The sequence below is a fragment of the Stomoxys calcitrans genome, chromosome 1, assembly GCF_963082655.1.
Source record: "Stomoxys calcitrans chromosome 1, idStoCalc2.1, whole genome shotgun sequence".
Lineage (NCBI taxonomy): Eukaryota > Metazoa > Arthropoda > Insecta > Diptera > Muscidae > Stomoxys > Stomoxys calcitrans.
Window position 1 is genome coordinate 101,523,471 of NC_081552.1, and position 25,144 is coordinate 101,548,614.

At 36.1% G+C, this 25,144-nt stretch overlaps 1 long non-coding RNA gene across 1 annotated transcript in view; it reads right to left on the bottom strand.

Moving 5' to 3' along the window:
* Positions 1–2,298: 2,298 nt before the first annotated feature.
* LOC131994239 (uncharacterized) overlaps positions 2,299–25,144 on the bottom strand; it is a 39,165-nt gene continuing 16,319 nt past the window's right edge. The window contains exons 2-3 of the long non-coding RNA XR_009396560.1: positions 2,732–2,790; positions 2,299–2,655 (exon numbers count right to left, since the gene is read on the bottom strand). This is a non-coding gene — a long non-coding RNA (uncharacterized LOC131994239). The remainder of the gene's footprint in view (positions 2,656–2,731; positions 2,791–25,144) is intronic.

Below are 25,144 nucleotides of genomic sequence, written 5' to 3' on the forward strand. Positions count from 1 at the left end.
ATCGTCGCTCTATTATGGAATAGATTTGTCCGACAGATCTTTGGTCCGTTAATTTGAAGGTTGCATTGTATTCACCCTTGGGCCTTACAGGTTTGGGCCGTGATGGCAAGCATCTGCGTTAAACACGACATTCGTGCTCCTTAAATCCGAATTTAATGGTTCGATCATTTTTTTTCCCTTTGTAAAATCAGCTAACGAAAGCCCTAAATCCGGATTTAATGAGCAGTGTAAACGGGGTTTTAGCAGTTTTGTAGAATAACACGAAATCTAGATACACATGCGTAATCTTCCATCCCCAGCGTCAAAGTCAATATTATCTATATATAGATAATAAAATATTAAACAAGTAAAAGCGTGCTAAGCTCGTCCGGGCCTTCTTATATACCCTCCACTATAGATCGGATTTGTCGAGTTCTTTTCCCGATATCTCTTTTTAGGCAAACAAAGGATAAAAGAAAAGAATTGCTATAATAGTGGAGCTATATCAAGTTATGGGCCGATTCGGACCACGCTGTGCGAAATTTCAACCAAATCGGATTAGAATTAGGCCCTCTAGTAGCTCAAGAAGTCAAAATTCAAGATCGGTTTATATAGCGGCTTTATCAGATTATAAATCAATTTAAACAATACATAGCGCATTTGTTGGAAGTCATAATTTAAACCGGCGTGCAAATTTTTAGCCAAGTCGGATAGGAATTGCGCCTTCTACACGCTCAAGAAGTTAAGACCCCAGATAGGTTTATATGACAGCTATATCAGGTTATTGACCGATTTCAACCATACTTAGCACAGTTGTTAGAAGTCATAACAAAACACCGCATGCAAAATTTCAGCCATATCGAATAGGAATTGTGCCTTCTAGTGGCTCAAGAAGTCAAGATCCAAGATCGGTTTATATGGCAGCTATATCAAAACATGGACGGATATAGCCCATTTACAATCCCAACCGACCTATGCTAATAAGAAGTGTTTGGGCAAAATTTCAAGGGCTAGTTTTACTCCTTCGAAAGTTAGCATGCTTTCGACAGACAGTCGGACGGACATGGCTAGATCGTCTAAAAATGTCATGACGATCAAGAATATATATACTTTATGGGGTCTTAGACGAATATTTCGAGGAGTTACAAACAGAATGACGAAATTAGTATACCCCCATCCTATGTTGGAGGGTATAAAAAGGATGATATTAATAATATGTATTTATAATTGTGCTATGGTAATCCACATGTGTTAAGATTGCATGGCCGAAGCACGATGTATGAAGTAGGACGGTGATGCAAATAGGGAGATATTCCTAGATGGATGAGCACACTTTTTTCTTTTAAAATTAAATGTACTTTTTATATGCTCTCCTGTGTGCTGCTGGTTGATGTTGTGTGGTGGTGGTGTGCGAGTGAATGTAGAAATGCATGAAGTTGGCTTCAAGTGCCACCAGAAAATCAGAGTGGCTTACAGTTAGTGGATGACGTGGGGTAAATGGCATGAATGACACTATGTTCAAAGGAGAGGAGTCATGTCGCTGCGCCGTTACGAATTTATCTTTTAAGCGAGTACTGACTTTATTCATAGCGAAAATGACTAATGCATTTTTGCGAGATCCGACGGACTCTTATTCTTTGTGATAACATAGACAAAAGTCATACAACAACACAAAAAAAGACAACATTATTGAAGCAGAGTTGATCCGGCCATTTCGTTGGCATTTAATTACATTTGTAATAAAAATGGTGCGAAATTTATCCTGAGGCAGCTACATGCCGCTAATATTTCGCTCATAGAACTCAGTACCACTTTATGGAATGTGTTCGCATGATGTTCGTCACCTACTCATATATTTTTTTTTTTACTGTATGTATGTTGGGTTCTGTGGAGCGGAGCCGACCATATGTGTTTGGATGTATGGTGAAGTTGGACAAATCGTCGCTCTATTATGGAATAGATTTGTCCGACAGATCTTTGGTCCGTTAATTTGGAGGTTGAATGTCCAGGGTTGATACCGAATAACCATTCACAATAACAAAATACCGGCCCTGTCATTGAAGAAAGAGTGGCGGAGAAAGTTTGTTTATTTTGGGGGAAAGGAAATGCGGCCAAAAGGGAGGTAAGAGAAAAATGGTCGGTCGTTGGAAAATTGGCATTTGGCGGGAGGAAAAAGGGCCTATGTAAGCTGGTGGGGCCAAAGAGAAGCCATTTATCAAAGAGAAGTCGTTGTGAAGAAGTAAAGTAATTGTTTTGCCTGGTTAATTTAAATACTAACCTTTTTGTGGTCAAGTCGAATTAAAAGACAGTTGAATCAAATTAATTTTTATCTTCGTGTATTGTGTGAACAGATTTGAATGTGAGTGAACTGTGGTTCCTAAAATTTGTAGTAGATTTGTGATTTTGTCATTTCTTTTGTGTATAGAAAGTGATTCCTGTGGTTTGAAGAATAACACTGGCCATCCTAGCTATAAAGGGGGAAAGTGCGATATTTTATTGCGGAAAAAAATCAGCTAGTTGCGAGACTTTCCCCAGCTACCATCAGGCCATCGGACTGTGAACGGTGATATTTCTTGTGGCGCCTGCTGGTATTGAAGCAGAAATTTTATTGAAGCCTGTGCCGAGTGTGTTGTCTTACCAAGCGCTTTGTAAGCCACCTTCCGTACGAAGACAGCCCTAAAATAAAAGGAAGAGAACAACAAAATCAAATCTCTAATCAGATTTATATGGGAATCAAGGTAAAAAGTATTACCAGTTTGTGTGTGTCCTTGTGTATCAATTGCGCCCAACTAGTGGCAACCGTCCGGAAGGCTAGAAAAAAAAGAAAACAGAGATTAAATTTTATTATAAACAAAAAAAAATAATGAGAGAAAACTTATAAAATAATAAAATAGAAATCTGTTAAGAGAGCTCTTTTAGTAGATAGGTACAATAACATATTCGCGCCAACTAAAAGCGTCTTAGGACAAGGTATAGAGGTGAATCGCGTGGTCTCACCTTAGATAAAGTGAGCCAAAACATCTTTTAATTATTCTTTAATTTGTACGGTATTGTTCTTTGTGTTTTGTTTGTCGTTTAACAAGTGTAGTAGTAATATAAGAAACAACCTCAATAAATTCTATGATGCCTTAAGTGTTTAATAGAAGAAAACATGTGTTGGTAATTTTTATTCCTTGGGAAGCTATGAAGTAAGTGCGTGAATTAATGTGTGTGGTAATTGGGGTCCTAGAAGGAAATAGGTAAGAGGACGCCTTGGACCATGGTTAGGAGGGCAAGTGTAGGATCGTAACACCAAGATCCCTGTGTAAATTGTTTTCCTCTCTTGTTTAGTCGCAAGTTAGTAAGTGAAATAGTGTCCCCTCATATTTTCAATGTTTGTGTGCAGGGTTTGATTTGGCGGGTTGAGGCCCCTAGCCCTGAGTGTCTCTCTACAGCTAACCGGTAATTATTTTAAACGCGGACCAAGCGCACACATAACAAAAAATTTAATTTGCAAAATATCTCAACTAGTGTGAACGGTTGAGATATTTCCCAAAACCAAGTCAGTATAGACATAGCCTTAATCTAATTTTGTTCTGATTATTTACAAAAAGTGTGATACAACGTGGCCAACCTCAATTCTCAGTATTCAGCAATTGATTTCATATGCATTTATTCCCAGAAGTGGTTTTAACATGAATATATAAACGAAGCATCGTTTTCCACACAAGTGACTATCATGTGTTCAATGTAGATTGTCCTTACAATTTGTACTATTTCCATTTTCACCGTCTTCTTGTATTTGAACAGGTTTTTACGCACTCAAATTGTATCAAAACATTTTTTTTTAAACAAATATTTTATAATGGCGTCAATATTTTAAGCACAAAGCTCAAAAACACGTCTGACGCGATGACAAGTATACACATGGGACGCCGTCAATTCTTAACCTTTGTCTGGTATTGAATTCTTAGCCTCCTTTGTCTGGTATTGAATTGATACCAATCAATAATTTTTCTATTAGTATAACAGCCACAATTTTGGTCCCATCTCAACAAAATTTAGCATGAGGTATTTTAACGTCCCAATATGTGTGCAAAATTTCATAAACGTCGGTCCCGATTTAGATAAAGCTCTCATATATATCTTTCATGCGACATAGAGTTTTAAGCCTGTAGAAGCTACAATTTTGGACCGATCTTTGCAAAATTTTGCACGAGGCGTTTTATTTAACGTCTACATATATGTGCAAAATCAAAATCGGTTTAGATTTAGATATAGGTCCGATATATATCTTTCATCCGATTAGGCAGAAGCAGCCACAATTTCGGTCCGATCGTTACAAAATTTAGCATGAGACGTTTTATTTGGCGTCCTAATGCGTGCGCAAAGTTTCATTTAAATCCCATGTACATATTTCATCCGATTAGGACGTTTAAGGCTGTATAAGCCACAGTTTTGATCAGATCTCCATAATATTGGGGATGAGATATAATATTTGACGTCCCAGATTTAGATATTGCTACCATATATATCTTTTATCCGATGTGCCTTTTTAAGGCTGTAGCAGCCACAATTTTTGTTCTATCGTAAGAAAATCTTACAAGGTTCTATTCTATATTTCTATTGGTATGCAAAATTAAAGTCTGAATAGATTCGGAGACAAGTTCTATATAATAAAAGTAGTACGTAGACCATGTGGTGCAGGGTATAACACAGTCGGCTCCGCCCGACTCTTGCCTTTCATTACTGGTTCTGTGCATGTGATAGAAGCTGGACATATATTTGAATCATTCGCACTTCTTTTCGCATAACATATGTGTGAAGGGGAACACAATATAATCATGGTCGATACACAATTTATGCTATTAAATAACAAATTAATTTGTACAATCAAAAATATGTTCAACGTATGCGTCGTATAATGTTATATGCGTTATATAACGTTAAATGAGTTATATAAAGTTATACAAAAAATACCGGATCTCTATTTCAAAAATATTTACAGCAATTAACACCTTTAAAAACATTGTTTTTACTCAATTACCATGTTAATCCGTCAAATTTATGTCTACGTTTCCTGTGTAGTATTCCTTCCATTTTGGACTAATAAAGGGTGATTTTTTAAGAGCTATAGGAAAGCTTTTCAAAAAAAAAAACACATACATAGAATTCAAAAAAATGCATGAAATCTTTATTTGGATGGATAGTACGGTTCATATAATGTTTGAAAATTATTTCATGTAAATGTTGACCGTGACTGCGCCTCAAACGGCCCATTCGCTTAGTCCATTTTTGACATGCTTTTTCCTACATTTCGGCCGGTATCTCACGAATAAATTCTTCAATGATGTCTTCCAATGCGTCAATTGAAGCGGGCTGATCTGTATAGACATGAGCTTTAACATAGCCCCACAAAAAATAGTTTAAAGGCGTTAAAGATCTAGGCGGCCAATTGACCAATCCCGAACGTGAAATAAAATGTTCACCGAACTCGCCTCTCAATAAGTCCATTGTTATGCGTGCTGTGTGGCATGTGGCATCGTCTTGTTGAAACCAAATGTCATGCAAGAAAAGCTCTTGCATTTTGGGTAAAAAAAGTTGGATATCATCTCACGATAGCGCTCACAATTCACAGTTGCGTGTGATTCGCATCATCTCTGAAGAAGCACGGTCCAATGATGCCACCAGCCCATAAAACGCACCATTCTTTGACTTTTTCTAGATTCATTGGTAGCTCTTGAAATGCTTCTGGCTGATCTTTTCTCCAAAACCGACAATTCTGCCTATTTACGTACCGAAAATGAACTTCGTCATCCAAGAAGAAGCGCGCGATGAACTTTCTTAACAGAGCACGCAATTTGATAATAAAATTCAATAATTTGCAAGAGTTGGTTTAATTATAGACCAAACTGAAAATGTTTGACAGTCAAACAAAACGCGAAACGTGCGTGAGATTTTCAACCAGTGTTACCAAAAAGATAATGGTTAAAAAAACATCCTTTTCAATTGGCTATTATGTATATTAACAAAAAACAAGCGTATTAAGGCTCTTTTACACGGCATGTGGTTGCCTTTTAACATGTCAAATTTAGCACATGTTGAGTTGGTAATGTCGTGTGATACAAACTAACAACTAACTAACATATGAAAATCACTTTTCAAAATAGCACATGTAATTTTTTCGATTAGAGCGTGTTCTATTCCTTCTGACTAAAACATAAAGAAATCAGCAGTTTTTGTTGTCAGCGGAATTCAACCTCGAAATTTAATTGTTTTCACAAATGTATGATTCAATCAGCTTTCTCAAAATTTTTACCCTTAAAAAAATCATCTTTGCTCAATTTTTTAGGTTATGTTATACGAAAATAACGTACGGGTGTGATAGCAAAAATGATAAATCGATATAAATTGACAATTTTGACAAATTTTCAATTACGTGTGAATACAAAAAGTTACAATTGATATCGACACGGCATATCTTGAATTTTGTGGTCTTCAAAAGATAACTGAAAAAAGTGCTTGTGTTGATGAAAGCAGCGATTCAATGCAACACGGCCATGAATGAACATATGTATATTCAAACTTTAAAAAAAATATGCCCAAAAAGTAATTGCGGATTTTTTTTAAAGGAAAGTAAATGCATTTTTAATAAAACTTAGAATGAACTTTAATCAAATATACTTTTTTTACACTTTTTTTCTTAAGCAAGCTAAAAGTAACAGCTGATAACTGACAGAAGAAAGAATGCAATTACAGAGTCGCAAGCTGTGAAAAAATTTGTCAACGCCGACTATATGAAAAATCCGCAAATACTTTTTGGGCAACCCAATAGCACAAGACTCTATCTACAACCCTTATCTCTTGCTTTCGAAACAAAATTTAGATAATTGGAACATAGAATAGGAAATGCAATCTTAAATCTGTGTATGATGAATACTTTGTTGGACAAGTGTTTCGAGACAATATACCATCCTTATTCGAATTAAAAACACTGAAACCTCAACAATGGCTAAGAAATAACATTGTCAAAGCCCATTTAGAAGTGCTCTTGAAGAAAATAATTCAAAAGCAATCATCTTGTGTTGGAGCAAGCTTTTAAAAGTTGCTTAACTTCATTGCTTATTTCACAAATTATCAGTAGCCATTATTTTCTTGTGGTAACAAATTTTTAAACCAACGGAATATCATGTTTGGATCCCAAGCAACTAAAACGAACATGTGAAAATGAGAAATGGTCTGTAAGAATATTTAAATTCGACAAGCGACAATTTTGCATATTTGTTTTGTAATATGCAGAAAAATTCCTAAATGACCTTCAGATGACAAAGCTGGATCCAAAAACATTGTACAGTATACAAATATTCTCTAAACCTTTAGAGTACTCCAGCAAAATATATGCTTGCATTGCTGTTACTGCAATAGAAATTTAGCTCAGAAGGGTACCCAATGCAGAAAAAATATTTCTGCTTGCACAGAAAAAGTATAGACCTAAGTTTGACCGATTAAACATGGCATTGATTTATAAAAAAACTTTTTAAACAAGGTATTAATTGCTTTAATTAAACTGTGATACAAAACTTGAAAAAATATGCAAGGGTTCTAGAGTACCAATTCTGTTTTGTTGAAGTCCATGGAAAACGAAAATACCTTCAATTTTTCTGGGTTTCTTTGTTACGTGATTTTATGACGCTTATTGTAGAGAAAACGTAAAACAACAGTATTTTTCAAATAAGGTATATTTATTTTAAATCGGCCAACAAATCGCTAGGTTACAGTGGCTGAAATATGACAAAAACGCACTTAAAACACAAAACAACATTTTCGTCGGTTTTTATTCTGCTTAAAAGGTACCAAACAACATATATATTTATTACTGTGAAAAAGCAAATTAAAAAATTAAACTTTATACAGAATTTTTTTTTAATAAATGACTTATGCATGAATGAAAACATGCATGGGAATACATGCAAATGACAATTGTACCCATAAATGAACCTGCTTGTGTACAGTAAAGGGAATGGTTTAAAAAAATGTTCATTGAGTAAAAAATCAGAATGATGCTTATAAAAGAACTGAACAATTTTATATGGCTTTTTTATGGGTAGAATAGATACACCCAGAGAAAAGTTGATACCAAACGTGATCATTTCAGTACAATACGATATTGAAAGTAAAGCAACACCGAATGGTATAAAAACAATACCGGATGGTATGGATGAAACATAAAATGTTTAGTACCGTTTGATACTAGCTTTATTACCGAACTGTATTGGCTTTAATACAATCTATTATTGGTTTTAGCACCAGAACGTCCATTGAATTGATTATTCCACCCCCAATGAAGCAAAAAAAAAAAAAAACATTGGAAATAATTGTAATCTAATTTTTATTTCGATTATATATAAAGGGTGATTTTTTTGAGGTTAGGATTTTCATGCATTAGTATTTGACAGATCACGTGGGATTTCAGACATGGTGTAAAAGAGAAAGATGCTCAGTATGCTTTGAAATTTCATCATGAATAGACTTACTAACGAGCAACGCTTGCAAATCATTGAATTTTATTACCAAAATCAGTGTTCGGTTCGAAATGTGTTCATTCATGTGTTCAGCGATGAGGCTCATTTCTGGTTGAATGGCTACGTAAATAAGCAAAATTGCCGCATTTGGAGTGAAGAGCAACCAGAAGCCGTTCAAGAACTGCCCATGCATCCCGAAAAATGTACTGTTTGGTGTGGTTTGTACGCTGGTGGAATCATTGGACCGTATTTTTTCAAAGATGCTGTTGGACGCAACGTTACGGTGAATGAACACATTTCGAACCGAACACTGATTTTGGTAATAAAATTCAATGATTTGCAAGCGTTGCTCGTTAGTAAGTCTATTCATGATGAAATGTCAAAGCATACTGAGCATCTTTCTCTTTGACACCATGTCTGAAATCCCACGCGATCTGTCAAATACTAATGCATGAAAATCCTAACCTCAAAAAAATCACCCTTTATTAATAATTACAAAAAGTAATGTTACCCCGTGACCAACCTCAATTCTTTCTATTCAGCAATTGATTGATTGGAATACACCAACGCAGCATCGTTTCCCACACAAGAGACTATAATGTTTTTGATGTAGAATGTCCTTAGAATTTGAACTATTTCCATTTTCCTTCCAGTATTTGAACTGGGTTTTACGCTCTCAAATTGTATTAAAACATATTATTTATTAATTTAACAAATATATTATAATGGCGTTAATATTTTAAGTACAAAACTCAACAACACTTCTGGTGCGATGACATGAATACAAATGTGACGCCGTCAATTCTTAATATCCTCCTTTGTCTGGTATTGAATTGATACCAAATGGTATTAAAATCTTTGCCAATGACGCGAACAGAATAATACCAGGCAATATTGGCAAAGTATCGTAATTTTTCTATCAGTGTAAATATTAATGGGTTAAATATGTAGAGGCTACAAAGGCACCAAGCATTCTGTGTCAAAGGACTGTAATTTTAAGCCTTTAATCTGTTTGTTTTTTAATGATCCTTATAAATGAAGTCAACAATTTCTCATTTTTTATGGTCTTGGTTGTTATGGGTTAAACAGGTAAACGTTAATGGGTTAAATAGATAAAGGACATAACGGAACCAAACTTGTGGTTGCGAAACTGGCACATAATTTCTGTAAGTCGGCAATAAACAGTGATTTTGGTGCAAAAAATTAAGTAATAGAAAGTCTTATTATTAAAATTTACCAAATATCGAAAATATTACCAAATTACATAAAAATGTCTAGCAAAAGAAAGAGCTTTTGTTGTATATGTGAATCGTATTTGGATAAACGACATTAAATAGATGTGTCGGTAAAGAAGCATATTATTTCTCCTTATTATGAATATTTTAATCGTCCCTTAGTATATGGAATATGGTATATACCATCGGTTTGCTGTTCGTCGTGTTATTCAACCCTAAGATCCTGGAAAAAGTTTCTCTTTGTTCTTTAAATTGCCGTCCCCTGAACAGGTTAATTGGCTTCCAATACGCGTGCATAGAAAAAATAATTGTTATTTCTGTTTAACTGAAAGCAGAGGATATCATTTCAAAATAAGGCAACATAATAATATGCAAATGTTGATAATGTAATAAAGACTGTATCGCGTAAGGAAAACGACGATGTTCCGAAAGTCATTAACGGAGTATCGTCAGATTTAACTGAATTTAAACCATATCCAAGCAATGTTATAATCTCCGAATCAGAATATGCCCCTTCAGAAGGAGAATTTACAAAACAACATTTTATATCCCAAGGGGGATATAGAATGATCTCGTTCGAGATTTAGAATTGTCGAAAAGAAAAACCAAACTACTAGGCTCCAGACTTAAAAAATTTGCAAATTATTTGCAAAAAAATTTAAACATTACATTTCGCAGGACCTAGGAAACTAGTTTGTTTGGATCACTTTTCAACGAAAGCGCTGAAAATAGTAATTTGGCCTACTGCAACGATGTGAACGTATTGTTTGAACAACTTGGATATAGACATGTTTCAAGAGATTGGCTATTATTTATTGACGGTTCAACAAAAAGTAATATACACATTTTTATATAGTTTCCTATATTTTTTTTATATATGTATGTATATCTTCTATTTCCAGGCGTGAAAGTAGTGCTTTTGCATTATGATGGGTCGCTTCCTTCGGTCCCATTGGCTTACGCTACAAACATCAAAAAATCAAATGACAGTATGTCTCTAATACTAAACACTACACATAAGTAGCTAATTGTAGCAGATTTGAAAGTATTAACAACTTTGAATTTGTATTAACAAATTTTGTGAATTGGACAGCCGAGACTCTTCAAAACATTACATGCAAATAGACTGAAAACTGCATTCAATAGCAATAATTGGTGAAAAAATGCATAAATATCCCGTTAGTCAAATAAAAAGACATAATTTTACCTACGTTGCACATAAAATTGGGCTTAATAAAGCAACTCGTGAATGCACATGATAAAAATCGTTCAACATTCAAATATCTCGAACCTGGTTTTCCACAAATTACGAGCGAAAAATTAAAAGAAGGTAAAACATATATTATATTATATTATATTATATTATATTATATTATATTATATTATATTATATTATATTATATTATATTATATTATATTATATTATATTATATTATATTATATTATATTATATTATATTATATTATATTATATTATATTATATTATATTATATTATATTATATTATATTATATTATATTATATTATATTATATTATATTATATTATATTATATTATATTATATTATATTATATTATATTATATTATATTATATTATATTATATTATATTATATTATATTATATTATATTATATTATATTATATTATATTATATTATATTATATTATATTATATTATATTATATTATATTATAATTTTACCTACGTTGCACATAAAATTGGGCTTAATAAAGCAACTCGTGAATGCACATGATAAAAATCGTTCAACATTCAAATATCTCGAACCTGGTTTTCCACAAATTACGAGCGAAAAATTAAAAGAAGGTAAAACATATATTATATTATATTATATTATATTATATTATATTATATTATATTATATTATATTATATTATATTATATTATATTATATTATATTATATTATATTATATTATATTATATTATATTATATTATATTATATTATATTATATTATATTATATTATATTATATTATATTATATTATATTATATTATATTATATTATATTATATTATATTATATTATATTATATTATATTATATTATATTATATTATATTATATTATATTATATTATATTATATTATATTATATTATATTATATTATATTATATTATATTATATTATATTATATTATATTATATTATATTAAATTATATTATATTATATTATATTATATTATATTATATTATATTATATTATATTATATTATATTATATTATATTATATTATATTATATAATATTATATAATATTATATTATATTATATTATATTATATTATATAATATTATATTATATTATATAATATTATATTATATTATATTATATTATATTATATTATATTATATTATATTATATTATATTATATTATATTATATTATATTATATTATATTATATTATATTATATTATATTATATTATATTATATTATATTATATTATATTATATTATATTATATTATATTATATTATATTATATTATATTATATTATATTATATTATATTATATTATATTATATTATATTATATTATATTATATTATATTATATTATATTATATTATATTATATTATATTATATTATATTATATTATATTATATTATATTATATTATATTATATTATATTATATTATATTATATTATATTATATTATATTATATTATATTATATTATATTATATTATATTATATTATATTATATTATATTATATTATATTATATTATATTATATTATATTATATTATATTATATTATATTATATTATATTATATTATATTATATTATATTATATTATATTATATTATATTATATTATATTTTTTTTTTTTTTTTTTTTTTTTTTTTGCGGGTCAGGATGGGAAAATGCTTTACGCATGTGACGAGTACGTCTCTCGCCTTATGCCGGGCTCCGTAGTCAACGGTACCGGCTAAAAACCCACCCTGTGACACCCCTGGGAGTTAATTCCACCTCGGAACCGCTTTCGCATTACTTCGAGGTGGACCCCATATCTGGTGATTATCCATTTCGTCTTCATTGTGTCTGCGTCCAGACCTCCGCATTTATACTCTACGCCGCTGCGTCCAGGTCAGCTTTCTTCCTGCGCAGTACTTGTTCGGCATATCTCTTCACCGCCTCCCACTTTCTCTCGTCCTCCAGCATTTTTTGGACTATTGTCTCAGGCGTAACGTCGCCAATCGCTGCTTCCAACTCGCTGCGTCTTTCAACCCAGCGCTCGCAGTGGAAAAAAGTGTGCTCCACGTCGTCTTCAACTTCAACCTCCTCATAAATACACTTGCTTGAGGAGCATTTGCCCATTTTATGCAGGTATTTCCGGAAGTAACCATGTCCTGTTAACATCTGTGTGACGTAATAGTTGACGTCGCCGTGCTTCCTTTCTTTCCATATCCGTACATCGGGTATTAATCGTCGCGTCCATCTGGCCCGATTTTCGCTAGACCACCTTTGTTGCCATCTCTCGGTAGTCTCCTCTCGTATGGCCTGTGTATGATCCATTTGGGCCCCGTCCTGTATTCTTTGAGTGTTGGACCTCTCGGTGTAGAGCCTGGCGCGCTGCATGGCCTGCAGGTCTATCGGAACCATTCCGGCTATTACAAGGGCTGCGGGCTCCGACACTGTCCGGTAGGATGATATGACTCTAAGTGCCGCCGTCCTCTGTACCGAGAGCAGGGATTTCGCTCGGTATGCCGTCTGCAGTGTCTGGCCCCATATTTCGCTTCCATAGAGGAGGATGCTATTGCATGTCTCCATTAAGAGTCTGCGCCTGCTTGGGAGAGGCCCACCTATGTTTGCCATCAGTCGACTAAGTTGCGCCGTTATCTTTGAGGCTTTTGTTGTCGCGTGCCGTATTTGCTCTGCGTAGGTCAGCTTTGTATCTAGTCGGATTCCTAGATATTTGATCGATCTCTTGGTCTTCACCAGTATATCGTCTATACGCATATCCACTTCCACTGGGATATTTTTTCTCGTTAGGAGAAGTAGTTCCGTTTTCTGCATCGCAAGTTGTAGGCCATGGGAATCTAGCCAGTCCCTTGCCCTTAGCATCACCTGCCGTAATTTGCGCTCAGCGCCTTCCGTGTCTCTTGCCGTGATGACTGCAGCAATGTCATCAGCATATCCTACTAGAAAGGTTCCGTCTGGCATTTCCATTCGCAGTATTCCATCATAACTGGCATTCCAGAGGTCCGGTCCGAGTATGGAGCCCTGCGCCGCTCCTGATGTGACCTCATATTCACTCGTTCCATCTTCAGAATTATAGATAAGTACCCTGTCACTCAAGTAACTTCTCATTATTCTCATCAGGTACGCCGGGATATTAAAGTCCTCTCTGAGCGATTTGAGGACGTCAGACCATCTAAGGCTGTTGAAAGCGTTCTTCACATCCAGTGTGGCCAAGAGGACAATTGGCCTGGAGTAGTGGTTCCTTTGCCTAGCCACCTCTACTATCTCCACCACATCTCTGAGGGCTCCGATCGTGGACATTCCTGCCCGGAAGCCATGTTGTCTCATTGAGAGTCCACCTCCCTCGATGATGGCGTCCTGGAGCCGTGGCTTCAGTAGTCTCTCCAAAAGCTTGCCGGCCGTATCCAGCATACATAGTGGTCTGTATGTGGATGGGGATATTGGATCACCTTTGCCTTTGCTTATGAGCACCAGCATTTGTCGCTTCCATACTTCCGGAAAAACACCTGCCATTAGACACCGATTAAACATTTCAAGAAGAAATTCGGGTCTATTCTCGGCTATCAGCCTGATTACCTCGGACGGTATTCCGTCGGGGCCGGGGGCTTTTCTGCTCTGGAGGCTGCGGGCTGCATTCTTTAGCTCCTCTTTCGTGAACGGGTTTATGTTTTCCGTTGGCTCTTCATTAACTTCGTCTTCTATACGGTCGTGTCGGGGAAAGAGTGTATGGACTATATTCTCCATTGTTCTCCCGTCCATCACCGCTGTTGGGCTCCGTGTGCCGAGCTTCTCCATCACAATTTTGTATCCGAGGCCCCAAGGATTTCGGTTAATATCTTCTCTTAGTTCCTCCCACTTTTCTTTCTTGCTCCTTTCTATTTCGGCAGCGAGTATCTTTTTTGCCTCCTTGTAAAGAGCGTGTTCTGTCTCAGCCGTGCCCCTGCGACGAGCTCTCGTGTATCTGCGTCTTAGTTTGATGCAGTTGCTTCGTTGCTCAGCTATGGCATCATTCCACCAGTGCACTGCGGTTTTATTTCCCCTCGGCCTTTTGAGTTTTGGCATGGATTTCTTACATCCGTACTCTATGATTTCCATCACCCGTTCCACTGTCGACGGAACGTCTAGTTCATCCAGCTCTGACCACACGGCTTGCCGGTCGATTTCCGCCAGGAGTTTTGAGGAGTCGAGCTTGCTCACGTTCCACTTTCGTGTACTGGTGCTCCTTTCCTCGTTAACTGTGTTCCCTCCAGTATTGAAGGAGAACATAATGTACTGGTGATCGCTTGCCGTGTAAGTTTCCAGTACGCTCCACTCTGTTATTTTTCCGATGATTTCCTCGGACGCAAGGGTGATGTCCGGTATAGTGCCTTCGCAGCCGGGTCGCCTAAAGGTTGGCACGTCTCCAGTGTTTACAACGAGTAAACCGGTTCTTGCGGCCATGTCTAGAACTCGTCTCCCTCTTGGGTTGGTTGTTGGCATGCCCCATTCCACCGCTCGAGAGTTGAAATCGCCAGCTACTACGTGATGGCCGTCTAATCCACGCATTGTGTCCTCGATCTCATCGAGTTTTGCCTCGTAGGCGTCGATGCCGTCACTAGGAGTGAGGTAGCAGCTAAACAGCGTAAAGTGGTTTAACTGCACCCAGACGTAACCGTCTCCACTTCCGCTCTTTACTGGTGAGATGCCATTGCGGTATGGGATCCAGATAGCAGCTGTTTTTGTGGGATCCTCCAGCCAGGACCCTTGATCTCTCCTTCCATATTGCTCGCTTATAATCACGATGTCAGCACGTTGTTCTGCGACTATCTGTGATAGGAGATCATGTGCGACTTTACACCTGTGCATGTTGGCCTGCAGTATTCTCAGCATGCCTGCTGTTTGCCTCCTTTACATCTCTCTGACCCAGGAAGATGATCCGTCGGGCCTTTTCCCCTCTGCGAGCAAATACAGCATTTCCGAGGGTTATGGCACTCCTTCATCTTGTGCCCACTCTCGCCGCATCTAATGCATAGTCCCATTCCTTTCCTGTCGGGTCCCTTGCACTCCCACTGTAGGTGGCCGGCTCCAAAACATCTGAAGCAGCGCTTTCTTTCATCCCGATAGTTTAGCCGACAATTCGTCATTCCTATCAGGAGCCTGCTGGTCTTCAACAAAATATTGACGCAGCTAGTTGGCAGAGAAACGAAGGCCCTCCTCTGCTCCTTCGAATTAAGTGCTGTCAGCTGCACAGTCACTTCTCCAGCTGTCGTTCCCGTTGCCTTGATCACTGCTTCAGTGATCTCGTCGGCGGTCGAGAGGGAGTCCAAGTCACGGATCTCAATTGTCGCCTTCGGTTTCATGTCCTGCACGACTGCAGCCTCCTTAAGGACGCCTTTGAGGGACTCGCAGAACACCTCCTTGTTTCCTCCTCTGCCCATCACGAGAAGAACTGCACCCGTTCTCGTTTTCTGGACGGAGCGGATGGCGACCTCGGCTTCCTCCGGTTTCGCGTTTCGCCTGAGGTCCCTGAGCACGTCCGCGTAACTATGCCCCTCCTTCGGCTTGATTAACACGGCCTCTGGTCGCTGCCTGGGTTTCCGTGGTCTCCGAGCGCGCGGTTTTCGCCGCGGGTTCCTCCTTGACGTTCTTGCCTCTTCTTCGGGCTTCTTCTTCTCAGCCTCTTTGTCGGGCTTCCTCTTTCCGGCTGTTTTCGCCGGTGGTCTCACCTCTACAGCTTTATCCTTCTTCTTTTTGCCAGGATTTTCTTCGACTGGACTCGGCGCGCTCCTCTTGTTTTGCGCCGTAGAAGGCGTCGACATGTTGGTTGATGTCGTGGGAGTCTCCGCTATTATTGGCCTGCTTTGCTGTTTCTGCTTCTCCGCGGCCTTCCAGTTTTTGCGGTAGCTCCCAATAATGTCCAAGATTTCCTCTATCTCAGACACACCATTTTGGACATCCCTGCTAATGTTCTTCTGCCTACCTATAGCTAGTCGCATCTGGCGAAGGACTTTCTTGCACTTTCCAAGCGCCTCCTCCTCCGAAAGTCGCATCTTCAAGATGAACTCTTGTCTAGGAGAACTGGTGCTGTTCTCGCATGTCTCCGCGTTGTTCTCCGCTGGGGTACAGTCTAACGCTATACTTCTTACCTCCTTCTCTTTCTCGGCACTGGGCCCGGGGGCTAGTGGAGAATTTACCGGTGATCGATGTACTTTCGATCTTCTTCCAAAGATCGATTCCATCTCCTCTGCTGCTATGTTAATGGGTGTTTCCATTTTAATCGGGTCCCCACTTAGAGCCGTTGTCTGTGTCCGATAATGTAGTCGCCCTTTCGCAGAGCGATGACCCCGAGGGTCCCTTTGCAAGCAGTGAGGTCCTCGCGAGGGTTGACGCAAGACCTTATGAGTACTTGCGTTCAGAGCCAGGTCGGGCATTAATCTGGATATCGTATCAACAGAACCTACATTACCAACTTAATGGTTACGAGGCACAGATCGTTCCCTAGGGCCTGCCAGGGGTTTAACGGGACGGAGGCAGCGGTGGCATTAGCCTGAAAGCCATTTCGAGAGGGATGTCACTCCCTCCTACTCAGGTAACAGAATACCACAGCCGTCAGCTCGTAGCATCAATCCAAATCGGTTATCAAAATCATGTTCCAGTGTACGCGCCAGGGTCAAAGTCCCCTTGATTGGGGAATCCAAGGGGGCATCACTCCCCAGACCGCATCTATCTGTAGAGCACCCCTGTGGGTGGATACTTAGTCAACTGGCGGCATCCACTCGCCATGTCGCGAAGACGTCGTTGGCTATAAATGCCTTTTTGTAGCATGTCCTCGGTCTTCACCGCTCGTGGTCGGGGGCTGCTTATTTTTCACAGCTAACCTTTAGGTCGTTCAGCCATCCGCCACCTGCTGACCCCGATAGTAGCCTGAGCTCGGCCCTACCATATTATTATATTATATTATATTATATTATATTATATTATATTATATTATATTATATTATATTATATTATATTATATTATATTATATTATATTATATTATATTATATTATATTATATTATATTATATTATATTATATTATATTATATTATATTATATTATATTATATTATATTATATTATATTATATTATATTATATTATATTATATTATATTATATTATATTATATTATATTATATTATATTATATTATATTATATTATATTATATTATATTATATTATATTATATTATATTATATTATATTATATTATATTATATTATATTATATTATATTATATTATATTATATTATATTATATTATATTATATTATATTATATTATATTATATTATATTATATTATATTATATTATATTATATTATATTATATTATATTATATTATATTATATTATATTATATTATATTATATTATATTATATTATATTATATTATATTATATTATATTATATTATATTATATTATATTATATTATATTATATTATATTATATTATATTATATTATATTATATTATATTATATTATATTATATTATATTATATTATATTATATTATATTATATTATATTATATTATATTATATTATATTATATTATATTATATTATATTATATTATATTATATTATATTATATTATATTATATTATATTATATTATATTATATTATATTATATTATATTATATTATATTATATTATATTATATTATATTATATTATATTATATTATATTATATTATATTATATTATATTATATTATATTATATTATATTATATTATATTATATTATATTATATTATATTATATTATATTATATTATATTATATTATATTATATTATATTATATTATATTATATTATATTATATTATATTATATTATATTATATTATATTATATTATATTATATTATATTATATTATATTATATTATATTATATTATATTATATTATATTATATTATATTATATTATATTATATTATATTATATTATATTATATTATATTATATTATATTATATTATATTATATTATATTATATTATATTATATTATATTATATTATATTATATTATATTATATTATATTATATTATATTATATTATATTATATTATATTATATTATATTATATTATATTATATTATATTATATTATATTATATTATATTATATTATATTATATTATATTATATTATATTATATTATATTATATTATATTATATTATATTATATTATATTATATTATATTATATTATATTATATTATATTATATTATATTATATTATATTATATTATATTATATTATATTATATTATATTATATTATATTATATTATATTATATTATATTATATTATATTATATTATATTATATTATATTATATTATATTATATTATATTATATTATATTATATTATATTATATTATATTATATTATATTATATTATATTATATTATATTATATTATATTATATTATATTATATTATATTATATTATATTATATTATATTATATTATATTATATTATATTATATTATATTATATTATATTATATTATATTATATTATATTATATTATATTATATTATATTATATTATATTATATTATATTATATTATATTATATTATATTATATTATATTATATTATATTATATTATATTATATTATATTATATTATATTATATTATATTATATTATATTATATTATATTATATTATATTATATTATATTATATTATATTATATTATATTATATTATATTATATTATATTATATTATATTATATTATATTATATTATATTATATTATATTATATTATATTATATTATATTATATTATATTATATTATATTATATTATATTATATTATATTATATTATATTATATTATATTATATTATATTATATTATATTATATTATATTATATTATATTATATTATATTATATTATATTATATTATATTATATTATATTATATTATATTATATTATATTATATTATATTATATTATATTATATTATATTATATTATATTATATTATATTATATTATATTATATTATATTATATTATATTATATTATATTATATTATATTATATTATATTATATTATATTATATTATATTATATTATATTATATTATATTATATTATATTATATTATATTATATTATATTATATTATATTATATTATATTATATTATATTATATTATATTATATTATATTATATTATATTATATTATATGATATTATATTATATTATATTATATTATATTATATTATATTATATTATATTATATTATATTATATTATATTATATTATATTATATTATATTATATTATATTATATTATATTATATGATATTATATTATATTATATTATATTATATTATATTATATTATATTATATTATATTATATTATATTATATTATATTATATTATATTATATTATATTATATTATATTATATTATATTTTTTTTTTTTTTTTTTTTTTTTTTTTTTTTTTGCGGGTCAGGATGGGAAAAAATGCTTTACGCATGTGACGAGTACGTCTCTCGCCTTATGCCGGGCTCCGTAGTCAACGGTACCGGCTAAAAACCCACCCTGTGACACCCCTGGGAGTTAATTCCACCTCGGAACCGCTTTCGCATTACTTCGAGGTGGACCCCATATCTGGTGATTATCCATTTCGTCTTCATTGTGTCTGCGTCCAGACCTCCGCATTTATACTCTACGCCGCTGCGTCCAGGTCAGCTTTCTTCCTGCGCAGTACTTGTTCGGCATATCTCTTCACCGCCTCCCACTTTCCCTCGTCCTCCAGCATTTTTTGGACTATTGTCTCAGGCGTAACGTCGCCAATCGCTGCTTCCAACTCGCTGCGTCTTTCAACCCAGCGCTCGCAGTGGAAAAAAGTGTGCTCCACATCGTCTTCAACTTCAACCTCCTCATAAATACACTTGCTTGAGGAGCATTTGCCCATTTTATGCAGGTATTTCCGGAAGTAACCATGTCCTGTTAACATCTGTGTGACGTAATAGTTGACGTCGCCGTGCTTCCTTTCTTTCCATATCCGTACATCGGGTATTAATCGTCGCGTCCATCTGGCCCGATTTTCGCTAGTCCACCTTTGTTGCCATCTCTCGGTAGTCTCCTCTCGTATGGCCTGTGTATGATCCATTTGGGCCCCGTCCTGTATTCTTTGAGTGTTGGACCTCTCGGTGTAGAGCCTGGCGCGCTGCATGGCCTGCAGGTCTATCGGAACCATTCCGGCTATTACAAGGGCTGCGGGCTCCGACACTGTCCGGTAGGATGATATGACTCTAAGTGCCGCCGTCCTCTGTACCGAGAGCAGGGATTTCGCTCGGTATGCCGTCTGCAGTGTCTGGCCCCATATTTCGCTTCCATAGAGGAGGATGCTATTGCATGTCTCCATTAAGAGTCTGCGCCTGCTTGGGAGAGGCCCACCTATGTTTGCCATCAGTCGACTAAGTTGCGCCGTTATCTTTGAGGCTTTTGTTGTCGCGTGCCGTATTTGCTCTGCGTAGGTCAGCTTTGTATCTAGTCGGATTCCTAGATATTTGATCGATCTCTTGGTCTTCACCAGTATATCGTCTATACGCATATCCACTTCCACTGGGATATTTTTTCTCGTTAGGAGAAGTAGTTCCGTTTTCTGCATCGCAAGTTGTAGGCCATGGGAATCTAGCCAGTCCCTTGCCCTTAGCATCACCTGCCGTAATTTGCGCTCAGCGCCTTCCGTGTCTCTTGCCGTGATGACTGCAGCAATGTCATCAGCATATCCTACTAGAAAGGTTCCGTCTGGCATTTCCATTCGCAGTATTCCATCATAACAGGCATTCCAGAGGTCCGGTCCGAGTATGGAGCCCTGCGCCGCTCCTGATGTGACCTCATATTCACTCGTTCCATCTTGAGAATTATAGGTGAGTACCCTGTCACTCAAGTAACTTCTCATTATTCTCATCAGGTACGCCGGGATATTAAAGTCCTCTCTGAGCGATTTGAGGACGTCAGACCATCTAAGGCTGTTGAAAGCGTTCTTCACATCCAGTGTGGCCAAGAGGACAATTGGCCTGGAGTAGTGGTTCCTTTGCCTAGCCACCTCTACTATCTCCACCACATCTCTGAGGGCTCCGATCGTGGACATTCCTGCCCGGAAGCCATGTTGTCTCATTGAGAGTCCACCTCCCTCGATGATGGCGTCCTGGAGCCGTGGCTTCAGTAGTCTCTCCAAAAGCTTGCCGGCCGTATCCAGCATACATAGTGGTCTGTATGTGGATGGGGATATTGGATCACCTTTGCCTTTGCTTATGAGCACCAGCTTTTGTCGCTTCCATACTTCCGGAAAAACACCTGCCATTAGACACCGATTAAACATTTCAAGAAGAAATTCGGGTCTATTCTCGGCTATCAGCCTGATTACCTCGGACGGTATTCCGTCGGGGCCGGGGGCTTTTCTGCTCTGGAGGCTGCGGGCTGCATTCTTTAGCTCCTCTATCGTGAACGGGTTTATGTTTTCCGTTGGCTCTTCATTAACTTCGTCTTCTATACGGTCGTGTCGGGGAAAGAGTGTATGGACTATATTCTCCATTGTTCTCCCGTCCATCACCGCTGTTGGGCTCCGTGTGCCGAGCTTCTCCATCACAATTTTGTATCCGAGGCCCCAAGGATTTCGGTTAATATCTTCTCTTAGTTCCTCCCACTTTTCTTTCTTGCTCCTTTCTATTTCGGCAGCGAGTATCTTTTTTGCCTCCTTGTAAAGAGCGTGTTCTGTCTCAGCCGTGCCCCTGCGACGAGCTCTCGTGTATCTGCGTCTTAGTTTGATGCAGTTGCTTCGTTTCTCAGCTATGGCATCATTCCACCAGTGCACTGCGGTTTTATTTCCCCTCGGCCTTTTGAGTTTTGGCATGGATTTCTTACATCCGTACTCTATGATTTCCATCACCCGTTCCACTGTCGACGGAACGTCTAGTTCATCCAGCTCTGACCACACGGCTTGCCGGTCGATTTCCGCCAGGAGTTTTGAGGAGTCGAGCTTGCTCACGTTCCACTTTCGTGTACTGGTGCTCCTTTCCTCGTTAACTGTGTTCCCTCCAGTATTGAAGGAGAACATAATGTACTGGTGATCGCTTGCCGTGTAAGTTTCCAGTACGCTCCACTCTGTTATTTTTCCGATGATTTCCTCGGACGCAAGGGTGATGTCCGGTATAGTGCCTTCGCAGCCGGGTCGCCTAAAGGTTGGCACGTCTCCAGTGTTTACAACGAGTAAACCGGTTCTTGCGGCCATGTCTAGAACTCGTCTCCCTCTTGGGTTGGTTGTTGGCATGCCCCATTCCACCGCTCGAGAGTTGAAATCGCCAGCTACTACGTGATGGCCGTCTAATCCACGCATTGTGTCCTCGATCTCATCGAGTTTTGCCTCGTAGGCGTCGATGCTGTCACTAGGAGTGAGGTAGCAGCTAAACAGCGTAAAGTGGTTTAACTGCACCCAGACGTAACCGTCTCCACTTCCGCTCTTTACTGGTGAGATGCCATTGCGGTATGGGATCCAGATAGCAGCTGTTTTTGTGGGATCCTCCAGCCAGGACCCTTGATCTCTCCTTCCATATTGCTCGCTTATAATCACGATGTCAGCACGTTGTTCTGCGACTATCTGTGATAGGAGATCATGTGCGACTTTACACCTGTGCATGTTGGCCTGCAGTATTCTCAGCATGCCTGCTGTTTGCCTCCTTTACATCTCTCTGACCCAGGAAGATGATCCGTCGGGCCTTTTCCCCTCTGCGAGCAAATACAGCATTTCCGAGGGTTATGGCACTCCTTCATCTTGTGCCCACTCTCGCCGCATCTAATGCATAGTCCCATTCCTTTCCTGTCGGGTCCCTTGCACTCCCACTGTAGGTGGCCGGCTCCAAAACATCTGAAGCAGCGCTTTCTTTCATCCCGATAGTTTAGCCGACAATTCGTCATTCCTATCAGGAGCCTGCTGGTCTTCAACAAAATATTGACGCAGCTAGTTGGCAGAGAAACGAAGGCCCTCCTCTGCTCCTTCGAATTAGGTGCTGTCAGCTGCACAGTCACTTCTCCAGCTGTCGTTCCCGTTGCCTTGATCACTGCTTCAGTGATCTCGTCGGCGGTCGAGAGGGAGTCCAAGTCACGGATCTCAATTGTCGCCTTCGGTTTCATGTCCTGCACGACTGCAGCCTCCTTAAGGACGCCTTTGAGGGACTCGCAGAACACCTCCTTGTTTCCTCCTCTGCCCATCACGAGAAGAACTGCACCCGTTCTCGTTTTCTGGACGGAGCGGATGGCGACCTCGGCTTCCTCCGGTTTCGCGTTTCGCCTGAGGTCCCTGAGCACGTCCGCGTAACTATGCCCCTCCTTCGGCTTGATTAACACGGCCTCTGGTCGCTGCCTGGGTTTCCGTGGTCTCCGAGCGCGCGGTTTTCGCCGCGGGTTCCTCCTTGACGTTCTTGCCTCTTCTTCGGGCTTCTTCTTCTCATCCTCTTTGTCGGGCTTCCTCTTTCCGGCTGTTTTCGCCGGTGGTTTCACCTCTACAGCTTTATCCTTCTTCTTTTTGCCAGGATTTTCTTCGACTGGACTCGGCGCGCTCCTCTTGTTTTGCGCCGTAGAAGGCGTCGACATGTTGGTTGATGTCGTGGGAGTCTCCGCTATTTTTGGCCTGCTTTGCTGTTTCTGCTTCTCCGCGGCCTTCCAGTTTTTGCGGTAGCTCCCAATAATGTCCAAGATTTCCTCTATCTCAGACACACCATTTTGGACATCCCTGCTAATGTTCTTCTGCCTTCCTATAGCTAGTCGCATATGGCGAAGGACTTTCTTGCACTTTTCAAGCGCCTCCTCCTCCGAAAGTCGCATCTTCAAGATGAACTCTTGTCTAGGAGAACTGGTGCTGTTCTCGCATGTCTCCGCGTTGTTCTCCGCTGGGGTACAGTCTAACGCTATACTTCTTACCTCCTTCTCTTTCTCGACACTGGGCCCGGAGGCTAGTGGGGAATTTACCGGTGATCGATGTACTTTCGATCTTCTTCCAAAGATCGATTCCATCTCCTCTGCTGCTATGTTAATGGGTGTTTCCATTTTAATCGGGTCCCCACTTAGAGCCGTTGTCTGTGTCCGATAATGTAGTCGCCCTTTCGCAGAGCGATGACCCCGAGGGTCCCTTTGCAAGCAGTGAGGTCCTCGCGAGGGTTGACGCAAGACCTTATGAGTACTTGCGT